General features: G+C 40.6%; 1 protein-coding gene across 8 annotated transcripts in view; it reads left to right on the top strand.

Moving 5' to 3' along the window:
- SPPL3 (signal peptide peptidase like 3) overlaps positions 1–7,297 on the top strand; it is a 115,928-nt gene that overhangs the window by 53,391 nt on the left and 55,240 nt on the right. For 3 of the 8 annotated variants that reach the window (XM_089894572.1, XM_089894574.1, XM_089894573.1), the window contains exon 1: positions 3–6,394. The exons of 4 other annotated variants lie outside the window; for them this stretch is intronic. The gene's annotated coding sequence lies outside the window, so the exon portion shown is untranslated. Of the gene's footprint in view, positions 1–2; positions 6,395–7,297 lie in introns of those variants that run through there. One more of the 8 variants, XM_089894571.1, reaches the window with a different exon arrangement.

The following is a 7,297-nucleotide window of genomic DNA, read 5'->3' as shown; positions in this document are numbered from 1 at the left end:
AAGCACCTGGGTAGGGCAAAAGAAAAAAGAAAAAACAGAGACGAAAGAATAGGGATGGGACCTGCACCAGTGGGAGGGAGCTGTGAAGGAGGAAAGGTCTCCACACACTAGGAAGCCCCTTCACTGGCGGAGACAGGGGCGGGGGTGTGGGTGCGGAGGGGGGGAAGCTTCGGAGTCACAGAGGAGAGTGCAGCCACCGGGGTGCAGAGGGCAAAGCGGAGAGATTCCCGCACAGAGGATCGCTGCCAACCAGCTCTCACCAGCCTGAGAGGCTTGTCTACTCACCTGCCGGGACGGGTGGGGGCTGGGAGCTGAGGCTCAGGCTTCGGAGGTCAGACCCCAGGGAGAGGACTGGGGTTGGCTGCGTGAACACAGCCTGAAGGGGCCTAGTGCACCACAGCTAGCCGGGAGGGAGTCCAGGAAAAAGTCTGGACCTACCCAAGAGGCAAGAGAATGTTGTTTCTGGGTGTGTGAGGAGAGAGAATTCAGAGACGGGCATGAGACGCTAAGGCTGCTTCTGCAGCCACCAAGAAGCCTGTGTGCATGCACAGGTCACTATCCACACCTCCCCTCCTGGGAGCCTGTGCAGCCCACCACTGCCAGGGTCCCGTGATCCAGGGACAGCTTCCCCAGGAGAACACATGGTATGCCTCAGGCTGTTGCAACGTCAAGCTGGCCTCTGCCGCTGCAGACTCCCCCCGCACTCCGTACCCCTCCCTCCCCCCGCCAGAGTGAGCCAGAGCCACTTAATCAGCTGCTCCTTTAACCCCGTCCTGTCTGAGCGAAGAACAGATGGCAAAAGGCGACCTACACACAGAGGAGGGGCCAAATCCAAAGCTGAACCCCAGGAGCTGTGCGAACAAAGAAGAGAAAGGGAAATCTCTCCCAGCAGCCTCAGGAGCAGCAGATTAAATCTCAGCAATCAACTTGATGTACCTGCATCTGTGGAATACCTGAGTAGACAACGAATCATCCCAAAATAGAGGCAGTGGACTTTGGGAGCAACTGTGGACTTGGGGTTTGCTTTCTGCATCTAATTTGGTTCTGGTTTTATGTTTATCTTAGTTTAGTATTTGGAGTTTATTATCATTGGTAGATTTGTTTATTGATTTGGTTGCTCACTTTTTTTTTATATAGATATTTTTTCCTTTTTCTCTTTTTGTGAGTGTGTATGTGTATGCTTCTTTGTGTGATTTTTGTCTGTATAGCTTTGCTTTTACCATTTGTCCTAGCGTTCTGGCTGTCTTTTTTTTTGTATAGTTTTTAGTGCTTGATATCATTGGTAGATTTGTTTTTTGGTTTGGTTGCTCTCTTTATTTTTTTAATGATTTTTTAATTTTTTATTTTAATAACTTTTCTTTTTTTTTTTTCTTTCTTTTTTTTCTCCCTTTTCTTCTGAGCCGTGTGGCTGACAGGGTCTTGGTGCTCTGGCCAGGTGTCAGACCTGTGCCTCTGAGGTGGGAGAGCTGAGTTCAGGACAGTGGTCCACCAGAGACCTCCTATTACCACATAATATCAAATGGCAAAAGCTCTCCCAGAGAACTCCATCTCAACGCTAAGACCCACCTCCACTCAATGACCAGCAAGCTCCAGTGCTGGACACCCTATGTCAAACAACTAGCAAGACAGGAACACAACCCCACCCATTAGCACAGAGGCTGCCTAAAATCATAATAAGGTCACAGACACCCCAAAACATACCACCAGATGTGGTCCTGGCCTTCAGAAAGACAAGATCCAGCCTTGTCCACCAGAACACAGGCACCGGTCCCCTCCACCAGGAAGCCTACACAACCCCCTGAACCAAGCTTAGCCACTGGAGGCAGACACCAAAAACAATGGGAACGACAAACCTGCAGCCTGCAAAAAGGAGACCCCAAACACAGTAAGTTAAGCAAAATGAGAAGACAGAGAAGCACACAGCAGACGAAGGAGCAAGGTAAAAACCCACCAGACCTAACAAATGAAGAGGAAATAGGCAGTCTACCTGAAAAAGAATTCAGAGTAATGATAGTAAAGATGATCCAGAATCTTGGAAATAGAATGGAGGAAATACAAGAAACATTTAACAAGGACCTAGAAGAACTAAAGAGCAAGCAAACAATGATGAGCAACACGATAAATGAAATTAAAAATTCTGTAGAAGGAATCAAGAGCAGAATAACTGAGGCAGAAGAACGTATAAGTGACCTGGAAAATTAAATAGTGGAAATAACTACTCTAGAGCAAAACAAAGAAAAAAGAATGAAAAGAATTGAGGACAGTCTCAGAGACTCTGGGACAACATTAAACGCACCAACATTCGAATTATAGGGGTCCCAGAAGAAGAGAAAACGAAAGGGAATGAGGAAATATTTGAAGAGATTATAGTTGAAAACTTCCCTAATATGGGAAAGGAAATAGTTAATCAAGTCCAGGAAGCACAGAGAGTCCCATACAGGATAAATCCAAGGAAAAACACGCCAAGAAACATATTAATCAAACTATCAAAAATTAAAGAAAAAATATTAAAAGCAGCAAGGGAAAAACAACAAATAACATACAAGGGAATCCCTGTAAGGTTAACAGCTGATCTTTCAGCAGAAACTCTGCAAGCCAGAAGGGACTGGCAGGACATATTTAAACTGTGTTAAAAGGGAAAAACCTACAACCAAGATTACTCTACCCAGCAAGGATCTCATTCAGATATGACGGAGAAATTAAAACCTTTACAGACAAGCAAAAGCTGAGAGAGTTCAGCACCACCAAAACAGCTTTACAGCAAATGCCAAAGGAACTTCTCTAGGCAAGAAACACAAGAGAAGGAAAAGACCTATAATAACAAACCCAAAACAATTAAGAAAATGGTAATAGGAACATACATATCGATAACTACCTTAAACGTAAATGGATTAAATGCTCCAACCAAAAGACATAGACTGGCTGAATGGATACAAAAACAAGACCCATATATACACTGTCTACAAGAGACCCACTTCAGACCTAGGGACACATACAGACTGAAAGGGAGGGGATGGAAAAAGATATTCCATGCAAATGGAAATCAAAAGAAAGCTGGAGTAGCAATTCTCATATCAGACAAAATAGACTTCAAAGACTATTATAAGAGACAAAGAAGGACACTACATGATGATCAAGGGATCAATCCAAGAAGAAGATATAACAATTGTAAATATTTATGCATCCAACATAGGAGTACCTCAATACATAAGGCAAATGCTAACAGCCATAAAAGGGGAAATTGACAGTAACACAATCATAGTAGGAGACTTTAACACCCCACTTTCACCAATAGACAGATCACCCAGACAGAAAATTAATAAGGAAACACAAGCTTTAAATGATACATTAAACAAGATGGACTTAATTGATATTTATAGGACATTCCATCCAGAAACAACAGAATACACTTTCTTCTCAGTGCTCATGCAACATTCTCCAGGATAGATCATACCTTGGGTCACAAATCAAGCCTTGGTAAATTTAAGAAAATTGAGATCTTATCAAGTATCTTTTCCGACCACAACACTATGAGACTAGATATCAGTTACAGGAAAAAAACTGTAAAAAATACAAACACATGGAGGCTAAACTACGCTACTGTGTAACCAAGAGATCACTGAAGAAATCAAAGAGGAAATAAAAAAATACCTAGAAACAAATGACAATGAAAATACGATGACCCAAAACCTATGGGACGCAGCAAAAGCAGTTCTAAGAGGGAAGTTAATAGCAATACAATCCTACCTCAAGAAAAGAAAAATCTCAAACAACCTAACCTTACACCTAAAGCAATAGAGAAAGAAGAACAAAAAAACACCAAAGTTAGCACAGGGAAAGAAATCATAAAGATCAGATCAGAAATAAGTGAAAAAGAAATGAAAGAAATGATAGCAAAGATCAATAAAACTAAAAGCTGGTTCTTTGAGAAGATAAACAAAATTGATAAACCATTAGCCAGACTCATCAAGAAAAAAAGGGAGAAGACTCAAATCAACAGCATTAGAAATGAAAAAGGAGAAGTAACAACTGACACTGCAGAAATACAAAAGATCATGAGAGATTACTACAAGCAACTCTATGCCAATAAAATGGACAACTTGGAAGAAATGGACAAATTCTTAGAAAAGCACAACCTGCCAAGACTGAATCAGGAAGAAATAGAAAATATGAACAGACCAATCACAAGCACTGAAATTGAAACTGTGATTAAAAATCTTCCAACAAACAAAAGTCCAGGACCAGATGGCTTCACAGGCGAATTCTATCAAACATTTAGAGAAGAGCTAACATCTATCCTTCTCAAACTCTTCCAAAATATGGCAGAGGGAGGAACACTCCCAAACTCATTTTACGAGACCACCATCACCCTGATACCAAAACCAGACAAGGATGTCACAAAGAAAGAAAACTACAGGCCAATATCACTGATGAACATAGATGCAAAAATCCTCAACAAAATACTAGCAAACAGAATCCAACAGCACATTAAAAGGATCATATACCATGATCAAGTGGGGTTTATCCTAGGAATGCAAGGATTCTTCAATATATGCAAATCAATCAATGTGATAAACCATGTTAACAAATTGAAGGAGAAAAACCATATGATCATCTCAATAAATGCAGAAGGAGCTTTTGACAAAATTCAGCATCCATTTATGATAAAGACCCTCCAGAAAGTAGGCATAGAGGGGACTTACCTCAACATAGTGAAGGCCATATATGACAAACCCACAGCCAACATTGTTCTCAATGGTGAAAAACTGAAACCGTTTCCTCTAAAATCAGAAAAAAGACAAGGTTGTCCACTCTCACCACTCTTATTCAACATAGTTTTGGAAGTTTTAGCCACATCAATCAGAGAAGAAAAAGAAATAAAAGGAATCCAAATCGGAAAAGAAGAAGTAAAGCTGTCACTGTTTGCAGATGACATGATACTATACGTAGAGAATCCTAAAGATGCTACCAGAAAACTGCTAGAGCTAATCAATGAATTTGGTAAAGTGGCAGGATACAAAATTAATGCACAGAAGTCTCTTGCATTCCTATACACTAATGATGAAAAATCTGAAGGAGAAATTAAGAAAACACTCCCATTTACCATTGCAACAAAAAGAATAAAATACCTAGGAGTAAACCTATCTAAGGAGACAAAAGTATGTATGCAGAAAACTGTAAGACACTGATAAAAGAAATTAAAGATGATACAAATAGATGGAAAGATATACCATGTTCTTGGATTGGAAGAATCAACATTGTGAAAATGACTCTATTACCCAAAGCAGTCTAGAGATTCAGTGCAATCCCTGTCAAACTACCAGTGGCATTTTTCACAGAACTAGAACAAAAAATTTCACAATTTGTATGGAAACACAAAAGACCCTGAATAGCCAAAGCAATCTTGAGAAAGAAAAACGGAGCTGGAGAAATCAGGCTCCTGGACTTCAGACTATACTATAGAACTACAGTAATCAAGACAGTATGTTACTGGTACAAAAACAGAAATATAGATCAATGGAACAAGATAGAAAGCCCAGAGATAAACCCACACACATACAGACACCCTATTTTTGATAAAGGAGGCAGGAATGTACAGTGGAGAAAAGACAGCCTCTTCAATAAGTGGTGCTGGGAAAACTGGACAGCTACATGTAAAAGAATGAAATTAGAACACTCCCTAACACCATACACAAAAATAAACTCAAAATGGATAAAAGACCTAAATGTAAGGCCAGACACTATCAGACTCTTAGAGGAAAACATAGGCAGAACACTCTATGACATAAATCACAGCAAGATCCTTTTGACACACCTCCTAGAGAAGTGGAAATAAAAACAAAAATAAACAAATGGGACCTAATGAAACTTCAAAGCTTTTGCACAGCAAAGGAAAACAAGATGAAAAAACAACCCTCAGAATGGGAGAAAATATTTGCAAATGAAGCAACTGACAGAGGATTAATCTTCAAAATATACAAGCAGCTCATGCAGCTCAATATCAAAAAAAACCAAACAACCCAATCCAAAAATGGGCAGAAGACCTAAATAGACATTTCTCCAAAGAATATATACAGATTGCCAACAAACACATGAAAGGATGCTCAACATCACTAAAAACTAAAAATAGAACTAACCATATGACCCAGCAATCCCACTACTGGGCATATACCCTGAGAAAACCATAATTCCAAAGGAGTCATGTACCACAATGTTCATTGCAGCTCTATTTACAATAGCCAGGACATGGAAGCAACCTAAGTGTCCATCAACAGATGAATGGATAAAGAAGATGTGGCACATATATACAGTGGAATATTACTCAGCTATAAAAAGAAACGAAACTGAGTTATTTGTAGTGAGGTGGATGGACCTAGAGTCTGTCATACAGCAAGTAAGTCAGAAAAACAGATACCGTATGCTAACACGTATATGTGGAATCTAAAAAAAAAGGTTCTGAAGAACCTAGGGGCAGGACAGGAATAAAGATGCAGATGTAGAGAATGGACTTGAGGACACGGGGAGGGGGAAGGGTAAGCTGGGACGAAGTGAGAGAGTGGCATGGGCATATATACACCACCAAATGTAAAATCGATAGCTAGTGGGAAGCAGCCACATAGCACAGGGCGATTAGCTCCGTGCTTTGTGAGCACCTGGAGGGGTGGGATAGGGAGGGTGGGATAGGAGGGTGGGATAGGAGGGTGGGATAGGGAGGGTGGGATAGGGAGGGTGGGATAGGGAGGGTGGGAGGGAGCCGCAAGAGGGAGGAGATATGGGGATATATGTATATGTACAGCTGATTCACTCTGTTATAAAGCAGAAACTAACACATCATTGTAAAGCAGTTGTACTCCAATGAAGTTGTTAAATAAATAAAGCACATAGCACAGCACCCCACACATATTAAATGGTCAATAAAGCCAAGGAGCTATAATTACTATTAGGAATTTACAATTTGAGAGTTAAGATTGTTGGTGGTATAAAGGCAAGTGTACTGCTGGTTTTTATGTATTGAACTGTGCCAAGTAGTTTCCCAGGAATTAGATTAGCCCTGAAATGTTATGTCAGCTGAGAATTTTGGTTTCTAGGTGACAGTGCTACCGTAGGAAACAGCACTGGCATTCTCTTAAGAGAAGAAAACCTTTCAGTGGGAATCTATAGTAGCTTTTTCTTTCTTCTCAACTCTCAGATTAAAATGATAGTCAATGTAAAGGAGAGAATAGAGAGACTCTGCAAAAAGGATCAGGAGCTACAGAACTTAGGAGGAACTGCTAACAGATGGGAGAAATGAGAACAA

Source organism: Delphinapterus leucas, chromosome 14, assembly GCF_059928025.1.
Source record: "Delphinapterus leucas isolate spDelLeu-1000000601 "Yukka" chromosome 14, BTC_Dleu_Yukka2, whole genome shotgun sequence".
Classification (NCBI taxonomy): domain Eukaryota; kingdom Metazoa; phylum Chordata; class Mammalia; order Artiodactyla; family Monodontidae; genus Delphinapterus; species Delphinapterus leucas.
The sequence above is the reverse complement of the archived record's forward strand: the minus strand, read 5'-3'. Positions and strand labels throughout refer to the sequence as shown.